Genomic DNA, 18,413 nt, shown 5'->3' with positions numbered 1-18,413 from the left:
AAAAAATATGGAATGAAAATTAACAAAAATAAAACAAAAGTATTGGCAATAGGAGGAAATAAGGAAATAAAAATTGTGCTGAATGGAGAAACACTAGAACAGGATAGACACCGACTGGAAGTGCACCACAGAAATTAAAACAAGGATAGCAATGGCAAAAGAGGCGTTTTATAAAAAAGGAGAATCTTCTGCAGCGGTATGGACAGAGAACTCAGAAAGAGACTCATAAAATGTCTTGTATGGAGTGTTCTTCTATATGGCGCTGAAACATGGACTATGAGGAAAAAAGACAGAGAAAGGCTGGAGGCTTTTGAGATCTGGACATTGCGGAAGATGGGAAGAATAAGTTGGATGGACAGAGTAAAAAATGAAGAGGTACTGAGAAGAGTGGGAGAGAAAAGGCAGTTACTAGATGTAATAAAGAGAAGAAAAAGAAATTGGATTGGGCATATATTAAGAAAGAATGACGGACTGATAAAAACAGTTTTAGAAGGTTATGTAGAAGGGAAAAGGAAGCGAGGAAGGAAGAGATTCCAGATACTGGATGACATGATGGACGGTACAACATACAGCAGCCTTAAGAAGGAAGCAATGGATCGCAGAAAATGGAGAGGCAAAGGACCTGCTAATATAGCAGATAACTGATGATGATGATGATGATTACTAGAGGTCCTTCTAGAGGAGTATCTTTCATCTGAACTGAGGGGCTATTGTTTACCTAATTTCTTCTTGAGCAAAGAAGTAAACAAACTTATTGTTTCTATAGTCTTTGCATAATGCTGTTCATAAGCAACACAGATCTTCTGCCTCATCTTCTTCTTCATGATCAGAAAGCAGTGTTTCCATTATCAGGGTGGCTGACTATCCTCAACATTTTGTTACCATCCCTTCATTTCTTCCAAGCATGGAGAAGGCATATTTTCTTGAACATTATTGTATGTGGTATTGCCAATGGATTGGTTTCTAGGTTAGCCTCCACAAATTGTTTCCTTCTAACCGTTTTTTTTTCATAACTCTTCTTTAAAAAGTTGTCTAACATGCCTGTATCTGTGCAGCCTTCAGATTCATTCTTCTTGGGTCTTTCTGGCTCTTCCTGTTTCACATCTTAATTAACAGCACCTTGGTCCAGCTGAGTGACACATTACCTGACTGGTTGTGGCCCACGTGCTACATATCTGTGCAAAATCTAAAGACAGATGAATGACAGTTGCATCTGCAGCAGTGTGGGAACCCCAGAGCACATGTTATGGGACAGTGCACTTTACAAAGATGCAGTGTGTAATCATTGTCAGGCATTACGAATACTGAACCCTAAAGCAGCACTGAGGAATGAGTCAACCTGGTGAATCTTGGATGCTACTGCAGCTGCAGTATCCAGGAAGGCCAAGGACAACTTCATGAGGCATTCAACCACATGTCAGTATGCTGCTGTTCTGGCTAGACAGTATGCTCTACAGATGGAGAGGAGACAACTAAGGAAAGTGACTACTGAATGAAATGCTTTTTCACGACTTTACATCATACTGGTGCAAGTGTTCATGGAAGTATGGATTCTAAGATGTGATAGCAAATCAGGGAATCACATGTTACAGTGTAAATGTTGCTGACCAATGTCCAAGGACTCCATCAAATAACAGCTGTTGACCGAGATGATATGAGGGCAGCTACAGCACCAAAAAACAACCATCTACAATTTAGATACACCCTAATAAATGCGCATAGAGAGAAGAGAGAATCTGCAGTACTAACAGCAGTATAAGACTGGTTAAGGGATTTTTAGTTGTTTTTTGGTTGTAGAAAGTAGTTTTAGTACTAGTAGTTTTGTAATATTAGCATTTTCTTTTCTTTTTTTGTAATGTTTATATAAATGCCAGGTAGAAATAATTAATTAATGTAAACATTTATTACTACCCACAAAGCATGTGAGTTGTATGTCCCATGCTAGCTTCCAAGACAATAAGCTGCAATTGTGAAGAATAAATAAAACATTGGTAAATCCAGAATGGAATGTAACAACATTATGAAAAGGAAAGTTGCTACTCACTGTATAGCAGAGATGCTGAGTCACAGATAGGCACAAAAAAAAAATATTGTGTGTGTGTGTGTGTGTGTGTGTGTGTGTATGTGTGTGTGTCTCACCTATTTTTGATGGAGGACATACTGGCCGAAAGCTAATTTGTGACAGTCTTTTTGTTGTGCCTATCTGTGACTCAGCATCTCTGCTATATGGTGAGTAGCAACTTTCTTTTGCATAATATTGTTAAATAAATAAATACCTTTTCCTCCTTCCCTGTTACATTTGGGAATTGTTTGTGGGAAGAATGACTGTTGATAAACTTTCATGTGAGTTATAAATCCTCTGATTTTCTCAGTGTCATCATTCCATAAAAGACAAATGGGAGAAAGTAATGTGTTTCCCAACTCTTCCTGGATTCATAATTTCAACGGGAAACCTTTCCACGATGCAGAACATCTCTCTTTTAACTTCTGTCACTGGAATTTGTTCGGCATCTCCATGATGCTCTCACATGGACTATATGATCACGGAATGGAATGTGCCACTCTTTGTTGGATTGTCTCTCACTTTTCTGTTAATTCATCTTGGAGAGGGTCCCAGACTGATGAACGATACACTAGAATCACTCGTACAACTGCTTTGTACGGCACTTCTTTTGCATATGAATTAAGATTCTCACAATGAATATCAGACTGGTATCTGCTTTTCTTTTTATTTGTTTCACTTGGTTATTCCACTTTAGATTACTTTGGATGGTTACTCGTAGGTATTTTACGGTAGTTAATGTTTCCAATGATTTGTCACAAGTAGTATCATCCAAAATTAGTGGACCCCTTCACCTATTTATGCATGATATATGACATTTATTTATCTTTAGGACCAAGTGCCAGTCACCCTACCAATCTTCTGGTGCAGCAGTCTACCGAAGACAATTGCATTGTCTGTGAATTGCCTCACAGAGCCTCCAATGTTGTCCATTGGTTCATTAATATAAATCATAAACACTTATGGCCCTATAATACTCCCTTGATTTACTTCTGAAATTATGTTTACATTTGTCTATTCTGTTCCGTTTAGAATAACATGTCAAGTTATGTCTGATAGGAAGTCTTAACTCCAAGCACACATCTGATTTTGTAGTGGGTAAGCTCCAATTTTATTCACTAAACGGCAGTGCCAAACTGTATCAAAAACCTTCTGGAAGTCAAGAAACATGGATTAGAGCTGGGCACCTTGTCTGTTGCAGTCTGCATCTTGTAGACAAACAGAGCAAGCTGAGTTTTGTAAGATCTCTGTCTGCGGAATCCATATTGATTCTAATAGAGGAGATTATTGTTTTTCAGAAATGTCACTATGCACGAGTATAAAACATGTTCTGTAATTGTACACCAGACTGACATCAGCAACATATGCTTATATGACGTGTCTGTCCAATGACCTCTCTTGAAACTGGAGATGACTTACTTTTTTTCATGTAACTATGCATCCTTCATTTCTCCAGTGACTAATGATAAACTACTGCTTAAAGAGAATGACATACTGCAGTCTAAACAGCCCACAATCTTGACACTTTTGAGTTCCAACATGTGCAGGTAGACATTTTTCCTTCTCACGTGAAGCATAGTATGATCCTCTCACAATCAACTTACAAACATGATATAATAATAATAATAATAATAATAAAGATTTTATTGTCTCTAGGACATTACAGCAATTGAAAATGTCAAATGAAGATACAATTTATAATACAGTGTGATAAGGTATTGACTACTGAAATATTTTAGCTTATATTACAATAAATGTACTGTGGGTCATCTGTTGGATTACTGCATTTTACAGTTGAAGAATTCATTGATATCATGGAATGGATGGGCAATAAACCATTCATGCAGTCTTTCTTTGAATGTATGTTCAGGAAGATCCTGTATAGCATGTGGCATCTTAGTAAATAGTTTGTGCCCTGTGAGTTCATAGCTATTTATTGATTTTGATAATCTGTGGTAAGGCATGTATATGTGTTTGACGGTTCTTGTGTTGTAACAATGTACATTTTCTCTACATTTCACATCTTGTAGGTTCTTCTTGGTAAAGATTAAGACATTGTATATGTAGAGGTTTATTACTGTCATAATTTTTTGTTTAGTAAATAAGGGTTTGCAGTGAGCCTTATGTGAAGAATTTGTAATTATCCTAATGGCTTTCTTCTGCAATAATCGGATGTCATGTATATGACTACAGTTAACCCACAAGATAATGCCATAGCATATTATACTTTGGAAAAATGCAAAATAAGATGATCTAATGTATGTTTCAGGTACACAATTTCTGAGTTGTCTTAATAAATAAATTACTCTAGATAGCTTACTGCTAATATAGTTTACATGTTGGCCCCAGGATAACTTTTCGTCTTAATAAACTCCCAGGAATTTAACAGAACTAGGGTCATCAGATAGTGGCTTGTCTCTTAGAGTGAAGATTATCCGTTGAGTTTTATTTTCATTTATCAGGAAACCATTTGGTCTGAACCAATATGCTGCGTGTGTGAGTGTATTTTCAGCACAGGTTTTAAGATCATTAAGATCGTTACTGCTATGAAGAAAAGTCGTATCATCTGCATACAATACAGTCAATACAGTGGTGGATCTAATAAACGAGGGGAGGTCATTGATCATTATCAGAAACAGGAAGGGGGCCAGTACAGATCCCTGAGGCATACCTACTTTAACATTTTCTATGTCTGAAATTTCCTTACCAACACAAACTACCTGTTTACGGTTGTTGAGATAAGCTTTTAATAGTCTGAGACTGTTTCCTTTGATGCCGTAGAATTCTAGTTTCTCTAGTAGTGGCATGTGCTCAACACAGTTGAAGGCCTTGCTTAGGTCACAGAAAGAGACCTGAGCAAAGCCTTTGTCCTCAAAAACTTTGAGGATGGAACTGACTATGGTGTTGATTGCATCAATGCTCGACAGATTCTTCCTAAACCCGTATTGTGTAGCATTAATTATTCCACGATTCTCAAAGTGAGATGATAATTGCTGGTACATGATGCATTCTATTACCTTGGAGAATGCGGGTACTATTTAAATAGGCCTGTAACTAGATGGAGAGTCTTTATCTACCTTTTTGTACACTGGGACGATCCTAGAGTTTTAACTCATCAGGAAAATATCCCTCAAGTAAGCACTTGTTTATGCAATGGGTTAAAGGGTACAGAATGCAATCACACACTTTTTTTAGCAGATTGCATGATATGCCATATATATCTAAGCTATCAGATGATTTCAGTTGTTTTATGACCCCTTGTACAAATCTAGGCGATACTTCGGAGAAGGTTAGCATGCTTGTATTTAGTGACTGTCTACCCCAATTTTGCGAGAGTAACTCTGATGGACTAATGTCTGGTTTGATAATTGCGTCTCCTATTTCTTTCACTGAATTAATAAAAAACTCATTGAGCGTTTGAGGTGGGATATTAATTTTAGTATCTGTGGCAGCACTTTCCAAGCGGTTTTGCTTTTATTGGTGGAATTATGTATGCTGTTGGCATTGTTGGTTTTTTTGGCTTGCAGGATGGCTTTTTTGTATTCATTCCTGCATTCCACATAGGCTGATTTGGCATAGTCAGACTTCATACTATTGTATATGTTGTACAGTAACAAAACTTCTTTCTTAAGATCTGTCAGCTGTTTAGTGTACCATATATTTTGTCCGTTTTGAGATCTGGATTTGTAGCTGCTGTCCATTATTTTGATTTTCTTTATGGGAATACTGTGCTTAAATAGGGCCAAGAATGCATTAAAAATCTATTAAATATAATTTTGGCTGGCAGGTCATTACTTGATGTGTAATGTCCATCAACACTACAATGGCCAAACCAGTCTCTGTCGGAATTACGAAATGTGTTAATTTTATCCTCAGTTACGTGTCTGGTAATCACAACTGTTGGGACAGGTCTGTTTGCATTGCTCCTATTGAGGGGAATTTTACTTGCATAATTTAGAGATACGGAGTCGTGGTCAAAGAATGGGAACACTACAACTTCACATGTGTTTTCAGTGGTCTTGAAGTTTACAAAGATGTTACCTAAACATGCTTTGTTTCTTGTGGGCCTGTTATTGACATGATGTAAATTGTATTGTCTTAATAAGTTTTCCAGATCTGCAACACTACTCTTATATTTAGTAACATCTTAATCAGCATTCAAATCACCTCCTATTGCAATATCATAGTGTAGCTATTTAATATTACTTAATTCACTCAGTAGCATGTCCATTTTTTCTAAAAATATGTTAATGCTTCCCTTTGGTGATCTGTACATGGATACTACTGTTAGCTTATGACTATTAATGATTATAGCCATAACTTCAAAATGCTGTTCATCACACAAAGAATTTAGGTCTAGTTTGGTTATTGTACAATTGAGTGACTGGTTGGAATAAATTACCACACCACCTCTAATGTGCTCTTTCCTACAGTAGCTATTGACTATACTAAAATTGTCAAATTTGGTAACTGCAAGTTCATTCTCATTAGCCCAGTGTTCACTCAGACAAAAAATATCAAACTGGTTATCAAGACCAAACTCATTTATGATAAGTTCTTAATCTTTCAGTCCTTGAATGTTAAGGTAACATATTTTAAGATCCACACTCTTATTGCTTACACACCGAACACTATGGTGATTGGTTTTCAAACCTTTTACAAGGCTTATCTTTTGGATTTCTGCCTCTTGTTGCCTAAAAAAATTGTTCACTTGGAGTGGTAGCACATCTACTGTTGTATTCGTACTCTTCCCTCCTTGTGATGATATTGTAGATGAGGCTGCTACTACAGGAATTGATGGAACTGCTGTTATGGTGTGTGGAGGCACTGTTGTGGCATCTGGTGACTGAGGAGATAGAGTTGTTGATTCTTCTTCTGCTGCTGTTGAATCTTGCTGATGAGGTGTGATAGGTACTGCTGCTGCTGCTGCTGTTGCAGGCATTGTTGTGGCAACTGGTGACAGTGGAGATTTGGATGTTGCTTCATCTTCTGCTGCTGTTGAGTCCTGTAGATGAAGTGTGGTAGGTACTGCTGCTGCAGCATTTGTTATGTGTGCAGGTACAATTGCTGCTTCCACCTCTACTGCTGCTATAGAAGGTAACCATTTCTTCAGGCTCTGCTTGCGTTAAGCAAGGAACTGGAAGAGCAGCAATTACTTCTTGATTGTCAGATGCTTTCAGTATCATGCTGATGTTTTGGCACAGAATCTTCTTGCCTCTGTTATTAAGGTGCATGCCATGTCTCGTGTAACAGTCTCTTTGCAAGGGGTCCATACTTATAAAATATGCATTTTAGTAGGCCCTGCAAATCTTTGAGTACTGCTTGTTTGCTTTTATGATTTCCACGTTCACACATGACCACTCCGAAAGGTCATGCCTATGTGGAATTCCGACTACAAAAACTGATTTCTCGTCTGTTGAATTTAGTACTGCCTTAAGGTTTCGTGTTGCACTGTGGAGATCATTTTTATATACATTATTGGCTCCAGCTATGACAACATTATGATGATCATTTTCAGTTTCTATGTTTCTCATGAGTTCTTGGATGGGTGCACCTGGTTTGACAATACTAGTTGCTTGTATACAATGACTATAACGTAGTATTTTTGCAATTTCACGTCCATGGCTATCAGAGAATATTTTCACTTTGAGTTTGTATTCACGTTTATTGTGGAAGTTTCTGCTCATGTGCTTGTCACTATATAGATTCGGCGTGTTGTTGTCGTCACAGTTTTCTGTGGATTCCACATTTATATCTGAATCTAGTGGATGAAAATGGTTTTTTGTTACCACAGGAATTCTACAGTCACTGGGTTTCACACGACCAACCCTTTTTGGCCTAGTAGACATTTGTTGCCTTGTTGTTTCTGCCTTTAGGCCTATATCCACTTCAGAGCACTCATTTATTGTAGGTAGGACACTGAAACTGCTTTTATTGCCACAGTTCATTCCATTCATTGTATTTATCACCTTTTTGCTTCTTTCTTGCTAGTCCTGTGCTCCCAGTTCCGAGTTTTACTTGCTTTGGCGATCGGGATATTACGCGCCTTTTTCAGTTCGACATTTTCATTTTCTAAATGCGCAATGTCCTGCCTTAGTACATCTACAATTAATTGCAGGCTTGATACACGTTCATTTAGCTTCACTATTTCACTGTTATAATTTACATATGTTCCGTTTTTCACCACAAAACTATAACTTTTGTTCATTTTCTCACTATAAACAACTGTACCGGATGCCATGTTGACGAGTGATTTCTGAATGAGAAACCTGGAACATTTCCTTACCTACAGAATGCAGATGGCATTACCCCTACCTATTTTCTGCATTTGTATTGAATGATAATCATTTGCTTATCTAAGCAGTTGGTACAATTCACACTAGTTTGATGTTTGTCATCTTCATGTGTTGCCATTTTAATGGCCAACAATGTGCATACAGCACACTGACTTGTTTCCTTTTTGGGAAGAACACCAGTTTGATATTCCTTATTTGGGTTTGCTACCTGTTCACAACTTGCAGGCGACACATCATCTAGTTTTATTTGCATGTTATTTCAGATTTTGCTAACAAATTGTTTACATTTACTCTCCATTTCTACAGAGTGCTAATACAGCAGTTGTTATTCCACCACAGTACAGTGAGGTGCTTTCAATGGATGGATGGAGACCAAACTACTATGGTCATTGGTCCCTCCATACTGGGTATGCCACAAGCATGAATGATGCCACAATCAAGGAGTGGAGGGGGGGGGGGGGGGTTAGAATAAAAGAAAACTGGCACAGGACAGCCATAAGAGGTGTTAAGAATAAATTATTAAGAGATTCATAGTAGTGGAAGATAATAGGATAGGAGAGATTTTAGCCAGAAGTGTTTTGAGGCTCACTGTGGCTTTTCATGTGACAGTAGGTACACCCCAACTCAATCAGGCTCCTCCACCACTGCAAGATGGCAACAGAGACTACTACTCACCTATAAGGGGCAGCCAAATGAAAATGAGACAGGAGAAAAGCAAGTAAACAGTTGATTATTTCAAAAGTAATCACCATAACTGTTAATACATTTACCCCACAGTGATACAAGATACTCAATCCCTTCATGGAAAAAGGTCTGTGGTTGCCTACAAAACCATGATTCCATCCAGGCATGCATCTCTATGGCTGCTATGAATATCTTTCTTTGTGGCTCCAAAAATATCCAATTCACATGTGGAGGGATTGGGACGGCATGGAGGATGTGAAGGGCTTTCCAGCGAAGCTTGTGAAGCGTAGTCTAAACATTAGGCATACCTACTGCAGTAAAGTCATGATAAGCTTTTTCTTTGGTTGCAAGGACCCACTGCTATTCATTGACTTTCTGGAACATGGTACCATAATTAACACACAGTGGTACATGGATACTTTCCAATTCCAAACGGCCAGAAATGATGATGATGGGATCATTCAGTTGCAGGATAATCCCGTCTACATATTGGCAGGGTTGTTTTGTCTATGCTCCAGAAGTTTTGCTGATAAGCCCTTACACATCCTCCATACAGTCCCAATCTCAACCCATGCGATTTCCACATTTCTGAAGTCCTGTAGAAAGACATTCATGGCTGTTGATTGGCTTCAAATGAAGAGGTGCACACCTGAGTACAACCATGGTTCCATAGGCAATTGCAACTTTTTTTCATGAAGACATTGAAAACGCACAGTGGGAGAAATTTGTAAAAAGTTAAGGCAATTAATTTTGAAATAATAAAAAGTTTGCTTACTTTTTAGGGTTCTGTATCTCAATCGGTAAAAACAGAACCCTTATAGGATCACTTTTTTGTCTGTCTGTCCATCTGACTGTTAAAAACCCTTTTCCTCAGTACCAGATTGACGTATCAAGCTGAAATTATGCCACATAATAACGTCTACAATACCTTGGCAGTGTAAAAAATTAAAGCTTCTACGTCAATGCAATCAAAAGATACGGCGTTTTTTCCACTAATTTTGATACTTGCAAACTGACCATCTACATAAGTAAGAATGGAAGAACTGTCTATACAAATCATTAAGTTTGTCTGGAACCCTCAATGTGTGTGTGTTCCAAGTGCACTTGGCTAATTTTTTTTCATCTGTCTTTTTTATTTGACTACCCCTTACATCTAAAAGGAGGAGCACTGAAAGACTTTTAAGAAGGTATTAAGACTCAGGGTAATATTAAAAATGAATTTGCGATGTCAGGCGACTAACTAGCTCATTATCTGGGGCACCTGGAGATCCCCTGGGGCTAAACGTGCAGCAGTATACGTTCCTTCAGCCCCATTTAGTAGCCGGCAGGACCTTAACAATGAAGGTTGCAAATAATGTAAAATGTAGCCACCGCTCAGCGATCAGGACATAGGCGTGTTCAAACTGGCTGGCTGCTGCCTACAAGGCAGTATGAGGAGCAATCTACAACTGTGGGACATGCGATCAGCATGTCACCAAACCCTCCACCTGTTACTGCCAATAGATGAATCCTGATGATGCCACTAATTCTTCATTCAAACATAGACCCTTATTTGGACTCACAAGACTGAGTGGACTCCATTCCAGACTATCTGAACTCAGAAAAAAAAATCTGAGGAGGTACCAGAAATTGAAATTGGGTCCTTCTGCAATGAAGACAGCAAAGCTAACTGTTTGCCTATTGAGGAAATTTCAGATAAATGTTTGCAGTCACTTTGATAGATGAAATTTAAAACTTGATTTTTCCAGGATTTCTGGGAGTGACTCAGCCACCTACAAAAGCTCAACATGTAGCAGCAAAGGTGGAGCACTCCAGTGGGATATGGGCATTGTTGGGAGAGTGCCACAATTACAACAAGGTGGGGCAACTTGTCATAGAATGTACCCATTGGTCAGATTGATGGGACCAAAGTGGAGGTGGCAGAGGATTGTGCACTTTTGGCAAAATGATCAAAGAGGAGACTGCCACGCGGCTGCAAGTTTTTTAAGTTTGTAACTTATTGGTTAGGGGCATGGCATTCCATTCATTGTCCATATATTATGAGTTTGTGACATGTTTTCTGCATGTCAGACACTAGTATCTTTATTTCCAGAGCATCCTTCCCTGTAACCTCTTTGGCAAGCTGATCCACGAGTTCATTCCCCAGGTTCCAAATGTGACTGAAAGATCTGAGAAATGTAAATTATAGATTGCAGCGATCAGTCGTCTTTTTTAAATTTTATTGTGCAGATCTAGATTTCGGCTAGAAGCCAGCCATTCTCAATGCTAAGAATACAAGAAGTACATAGTTAGATGATGTCATAAGAAGTTGCAAGTAATGGCTTAACTCGTATGGTTTGCATATTACATACCACTATTATTTTAGCTCAGTCCATGTAATGCCTGTTGGTCAGGCTTCATCCACAGTTCATTGAATACTACTGTTTGTGGAAGGCAGGCTGTTGGAGAACACATCAGTTGGTTACATGGTGCCATCTATGTGAACTACATACATAAACTTCAAGGGAAGTAAACCACTTCAAATTTATTTCCAACAAGATGGTCTCAGTATGGGAGCTCAATATCGGGAATGCTGGCAGACATCTTTATTAATTATCTAGAAAACAGATTCTTTTCTGAAAATCCTTTGTTAGTGGGCAAAATTGTGTACTACTTTAGGTATATAGATGACACACTGCTGCTAATACAGGGTAACGATGATGTCATCAACACCATAGTAGCCAAATTTAATAAGTTGTGTCAAACAATTAAATTTACTTGTGAGACCAAAATAAATAAATCTATTACTTTTCTAGATCTATCAGTTCGAAATGAAAATGGCAGGCACACATTTGGTATATTTTGTAAAGAGACTTGTACTGATGGCATTGTGGATTTTACTTCAAACTACCCAGTTCAACATAAAAAGGCGTTTTTCAATTTTGCTATCAATCAGTTGTTTTAAATTCTGCTGCCAAGAGATGAACATGGTGAGGAAATGCCAACAATAAGGCACATTGCAAAAGTAAATAACTATCCATGGGACTTTGTAGATGCTACATATAAGAACATAGCTAATAAATACAAAAATAGGATGATGCTTTACAATAATAATATGGCTTTTAAAGAACATACTAAGTTTGTCAGCTTACCTTACTACGAAAAAATGAACACTAAGATTGCAACTATCCTCAGAAAGTACAATATGACAGTGTCTTTTGGTACCAAAAATAACTTGGGATGTATTTTGCTACTCTCTGTAGATGTAAAAAACGTATTTCATGCATCTGGAGTTTATAAAATTGATTGGCTGGACTGTAGGACCTGTTATGTTGGCCAAAGAAGAAGGAGGCTTGAAATCAGGTTTGAGAAACAGGTTGCATTGGGAAGAAAAGATACCATGGAGAAATCGAGTATGGCAGCACATTTGCTTACAAAAAAACGTAAGATGCAGACTTTGACATCCAATGTGAGGTTGCTGCATAAGTGCGAGAAGGGCAGGTTTCTCGACCTCCTGGAAAAGCTCAAGATCTTCTGCCATCACAAAAATACCAGCAGCAACCTGATTAATGATCAGGTTGTTATGAAAAATGTGCAGTTTGGGGAATTGTTCAAAGATTTGTTGCTGGGAGGTGGTGTGGGGTTTGACCCAGGGGGAATGAGGTAACACCTGCTGTCTTGCCATTAGCAGCCAATTGCATCATACTATACGAGTATGACGATTATAATTCTGAACCAATGGAATTTCTTGCACGATATGTTAGTTCAGATGCATAAACAGTATTATTAACAGCAATTCAATATATTGGTTGTTTTACATTTACAAGGAAAATCGGTTTTAAGGGATAAAGAGGTCAGTACCTTCTATATCTATAGCGGAATAGCCAAATTACACCAACCATGTATCTGACAGACATTTGGCGCCATCTGTGAACTATTTAGTAAATACAATGAACAATATACTTATTATGTTTTAATAAAGGGAGATATAATATAAAGATAAATATATTTAAGCAATATCAAATAATACGTGTATACAGCATGTGTCTTCTTGTGTTTTATAAATTTTAATAAATAAAAAAAAAAAATTTAAGAAGTTTCACCCACCTGACGTAATTTAAATGTTTTAACATTAATAAAGGACTCACAAGGAGTGAACATGGAAATTTTATTACTTGGTGGCAAATATGAAATAAGTCAGACGACAATGTAAGAATTTTACTTATGTTTCATTCTATGTAATTCTCATACAAATTTGAAGTGATTTACTTCCCTTGAAGTTTATATACAAAGTTCACGTAGATGGCGCCATGTAACCAACCAATGTGTTCTCCATACAGCCCTCCTTCTGCAAACAGTAGTATTTAATGAACTGTGGATGAAGCCCGACCAACAGGCATTACATGCATTGAGCGAAAATAATAGTGGTATGTAATATACAAACCATATGAGTTAAGCCATTACTTGTAACTTTTTATGACATCATCTAAATATGTACTTTTGTATTCTTAACTTTGAGAATGGCTAGCTTCTAGCTGAAATCTAGATCTGCACAATAAAATTTAAAAAGGACGACTGATCGTTGCAATCTATAATTTACAAATCAACAACAGTCGCTGAGTGGAACAGCTTTCTGAATGGAAGGTAACCTGATCTGAGAAATATTACCATTTTCCCATTGTTGTGGAGGACTACGAGGAGAAGTTGTGTTTGCATTAGCAGTGCAAGCCGCGAACAACAGTGTGCTATAGCCTCTACACTGCTCATGATGTCACCGCATATTACAAAAGATGTATGTGATTGGGTGTGGATGTAGTGGTGGGCATGTGTGATTACCACCAACTTTGCCACACAGATGCTGCATCCAATAGGTAGGGAATACTGTTCACTGGTTCTCGTGAATGTAAAGATAAAGCCTGCTTCAATCGTCAACTCTTGATCCATCAGTATAGACGACATCTCAACTGGAGAACTCATCAAGTACCAAGAGGAACAATTAGTGAAGAACTGAGCAGTCTATCATATTCTTTGCATCAAAAGAAGAATCCAGGCCAATTAATGGGTAAGCCATAAGCCAAGTATCATATGCGTGTTTGCAAATGTGACATAATGAGAGAATTGAGAGATGGTATGTAACGTGAAAACTGATAAACTGAGACTGGGACGATGATAGAATTCCTCATTAAGATCGATTTTCTGGAACTCTTGCTTCCTTATTTGGAAACAGAAGGTGTTGATCTGGATGTTTTGGGTGGCTATGGGTGTGTGTGGCCTACTTGAAGAGAAATTGGTGGCACCTGATTCACAATGGAAGAATCTGTGCCTCTACCGGAACACTATCCATAATACTTGTCCAGAAGGCACCAATTGCATGTGATCTGATGGTGCTGCAGATCCATGGACCAGAATTCCATAATCTAAATCTGATAAAATGAGAGCCTCATAGAGTAGCAAAATGGTGGAATGGTCCACACCCCAGATGGCCCTACTGAGATAACATGGGATATTAATTTTTAAGCTGCCATCTATGGGGTACCAAGTTACCTGTTCATCAAATATGAGTCCTAAGAAGCAATGTCTCTTGACCACACTGAACAGCTCATTGTGTAGATAGAGTTCTGAGTGCAAATCAATAGTTCTACCTTCATAAAAGTCCACAATGCAAGTGTTTGTATTGGTAAACTGACAGCCATATATACATGCTCAATGTCCATTTCCTTACAGCACCCTGTAGTTGTTATTCAGCAACCATAATGCTGGAGGAACTCTATGGTAGATGCAGAAGTCATCAATGAATAAGGGTGGTGATACTACAGATCCAACTATCTCTATGATAAGGAACCCCTCCAATGCAAGTTCACAAAAAATCAATTGTGTTTACAGCATTCAACACCCCATATATTGTTACCACGCAAGCACAATATTGGCTGCTAATGGCAATAGGGGGGAGGATGGGAGGTATTCAGTCATGAACACAACATGAAGTTATAGAGCATAGTTGAACTGCTTAGTTGACGAATAACTCCCAACAGTGCTATTGATGTTCATAGAAAGCAGAGTAATGGCGATAATAAACAGAGCAAACACTGCACTATATCTACAACAACAACAACAACAACAACAACAACTGCTGAAGTTGACATTTCATCAGAAAAGAACCCAATGAATTTTGCAGAGAGAGAAAGAAGTGGCAGACAAAATATTAGTGTCCCAGCAAGATGGGTCAGTGTAATGTTGGTGTTGTATTCGCTTGACTGTGCAGACAATGTACATCAGGAGTACAATGATGACAATATGAGTTTAAAAAGTGAAATTGATATTGAAACAGGCGTCAAACCATGTAGTTCATCAAACTTGTTAGACAGGAAGCCACAAATCCCATCTTCAGTGGAACATAGTAAAGGACAATCATTGTCCAAGGTCAAATCTGGTGATGTGAACCCATTTTAAGATATCAGAAAGTTTCCAAAAAACTGCTGCACTGTACAAAGCGACTCCTGCAGTAAAACAAAAGGCAGAACAACTGAATTTCTTAGGAAGTTGAGTTAGCCATAGTACTAGAATGGCAAAAATTCCATGTATAACAGAGTTTGATAAAAGGACACAAAGGGTTAAGTATTCTTTCTTCTATCATATTTACTTTCTTGTTTTTAAGTTCTGAAATTTCATTCTGCACTGCAGCTAGTCAGCTATCACTTCCCAGTATTTTATGTCACAGATTACCCTGAGAAATTAGTGTGGAATGAATGACGTTGCTGGAGATAAGCTACAGAGTCTACAATATGGAGACCACCACAATAAGTGAAATAATGCTCTCTCTCTCTCTCTCTCTCTCTCTCTCTCTCTCTCTCTCTCTGTGTGTGTGTGTGTGTGTGTGTGTGTGTGTGTGTGTGTGTGTGTGTGTGTGTGTGATGAGAAGAAATAATGGAATAATAAATTCTTTTTATGGCTCATGAAAGAAAAGTTTTCTGCAGTTCATAAAAGACAAAAATGTCTGTTAAAATTACCAAGGAATGTTATACTGTTTCAACAGGAAGAAAGGTCCATTGCTTTAGTATTTTCTTTTTTTTTTTTTTGCAATTAGTTTTCATGGTGCTAATATGCCGCACTAGTTGAAACAGGATGTTCTAATAGAAATTAATGTTACAACGTATTTTTCAACATGGGGAGGTTGGAAGAAGTGCTCCCTAGTTGGCACATTCAATAGTCTTAAAGGTCAAATATTACACTTCTTTATAGCTGTTAATCACCAGAAACAATAAGGGGTCCTAATGCTGAAACACTGAACAGTTTTTGCAATCTCATTCAGAACAAAAGGAAATAAAATCACAAGAAGTTTATCTGGGTGTGGACAATGGTGTTGTGAACTTCAAGGTAATTATTATCTTATCCTGAATCTATTGCCAGTGAATTATGCAGTTTCACAGAATAACTTCAGAAAATCAAAAGCAAATGAGCAGAAATTAAGTCATTGATAGTCACAGATAGGAAAAAAGGATTGGCTGACATGCTTCACATAAAAATGGGAAACATTCATGTGCAAACATGCAGGAATCCTAAAAGTGACAGAAGAGTCCAACAAATGCTAAGTTTATTGTGAAAGCTGTAAGAATTTTATTCAGAAGTTTCAAAATAGTTTGAAAATTGCTAATAGACGACACTGTAATTGCAATACATAGTGCCTACAAGCAGTGCACCACAGCTCAGAGTTCAAATGTGAGTGAATTCCTAAGGGACCAAACTACTGAGGTCATTGATCCCAAGACTTACACACTACTTAAACTATCTTATGCTAAGATCAACGCACACACACATCCATGTCCGAGGGAGGACTCGAACCTCCGCCAGGAGGGGCTGCGAAATCCATGACGTGGCGCCTCTAACTGTGCGGCCACTCCGCACGGCCAGCTCAGAGTGATCAATAGCTTCGTTGAGATGCGAAAGGAGATTAGTGTACTGAAGAAAGAGGTTAAAAGCATGTATTCACTGAACAACATGTTTTTCTGGTACTAGATTACTGTAGGTTGGAATACAGTCCTACAGCAACAGGGCACAGTTTTCAAACACAATTTAATGTTCCAAAAGGACCTGATGTGAAAATCATTCACAAGCTCTTAGCCAAATTACAATGGACAGGCAGCATTGCCGATGATATAGATATGAATGTTGGCCCCAGAAAAACTGTACTTACTCCTGAAAAAGTAGCCACAGTTTCTGGAGTTATTCAGTAAAAGCCAAGAAAATCCATCTGAAGAATTGAAGCAGAGACTGGTTCAAAGAGCTCCAGCATGCAGAAAATACGAGACAGAGCCTACATATTTCCATTCAAAATCCAAAGCCATCATTTTTACAAGCTGTAGAACAGGGAGCTGACATTGTGAACAAGATTCGCACAATGACTGATGATAAAGTAGTTGATGCTGGCTACCTCTGGTTCACAGATGAAGCACAGTTTCACCTGCTAGGAGGCTTGAATGAACAAAACTGGTGATTTTGGGGTTCCAAAAATTCCCATTTGTGTGAAGCAAAACCAATATATTCTCACAAAGTTACTGTTTTGACTATGGTATGCAGCAGAAACATAATTGTCCCTTTTTATGTGAGAAACTATAACTAGTGAATGTTATTTGCAGGTTTGGGAAAATTTGTTGCCCTACAGTTAGTGTTGGAGGACCTACAGACACTGAGTGGTTCATGTATGAAGGGACCAGACCACATCACACCAAACATTTATTTCACTTTCTTGATGAACACTTTGTAAATACAGTCACTGAAGTGGGTTATTGCAAATACACTGATGCAGGGATGGATTGGCCTCTGTGTTCACTCAGTCTGACTCCTTGTGACTACTTTTTGTGAGGTACATTGAAAGACACTGTCTACTGGAACCACCCCACCATGTTGGATATGCTTGAATTGATAGTCTGTGTGGAATCTGAATCCATTTCCACTGGGACACTACAGGATGTGATGACAAATTTCATGGTTCATTTGCACCACCTCCATACTGCAAGTGGTGGACATTTTGAAAAGATTGTGATGTGATTGCAAAGACTGCTTGTAGAGTATAAGTTCAATCATGAATGCTGATTCTGTACAAGATGCACAGCTATAGTGCCATCTGTCAACAGATTTTCAAACTCTCTTGAAACTTCTGTATAAAATTGTGACAGCTTTCACAAAAAAACATACCTTTTGTTGCACTCATCTATTGATCTTCGTTTTTGAGATATTTTGAAACCAGGGATGCACTTGCCAGACACCCTGCAACAGGAATACTTCAAAATTGCTATAAAGTCACTATTTTGGAGGTAATTCATTTTGATTCGATTTAATATGGTTTGTCTTGTTTAATAACACTGTGCAGTTTAAGTAATTAAATAACCAGTACC

The 18,413-nt window shown here is 38.1% G+C and overlaps 1 protein-coding gene across 5 annotated transcripts in view; it reads right to left on the bottom strand.

The window, feature by feature from the left end:
- The window catches only part of LOC124595158 (sodium bicarbonate cotransporter 3), a 976,895-nt gene that overhangs the window by 10,170 nt on the left and 948,312 nt on the right, over positions 1 to 18,413 (bottom strand). The window lies entirely within an intron of this gene.

Source organism: Schistocerca americana, chromosome 2 (genome assembly GCF_021461395.2).
Source record: "Schistocerca americana isolate TAMUIC-IGC-003095 chromosome 2, iqSchAmer2.1, whole genome shotgun sequence".
NCBI classification, from domain to species: Eukaryota; Metazoa; Arthropoda; class Insecta; order Orthoptera; family Acrididae; genus Schistocerca; species Schistocerca americana.
The sequence above is the reverse complement of the archived record's forward strand: the minus strand, read 5'-3'. Positions and strand labels throughout refer to the sequence as shown.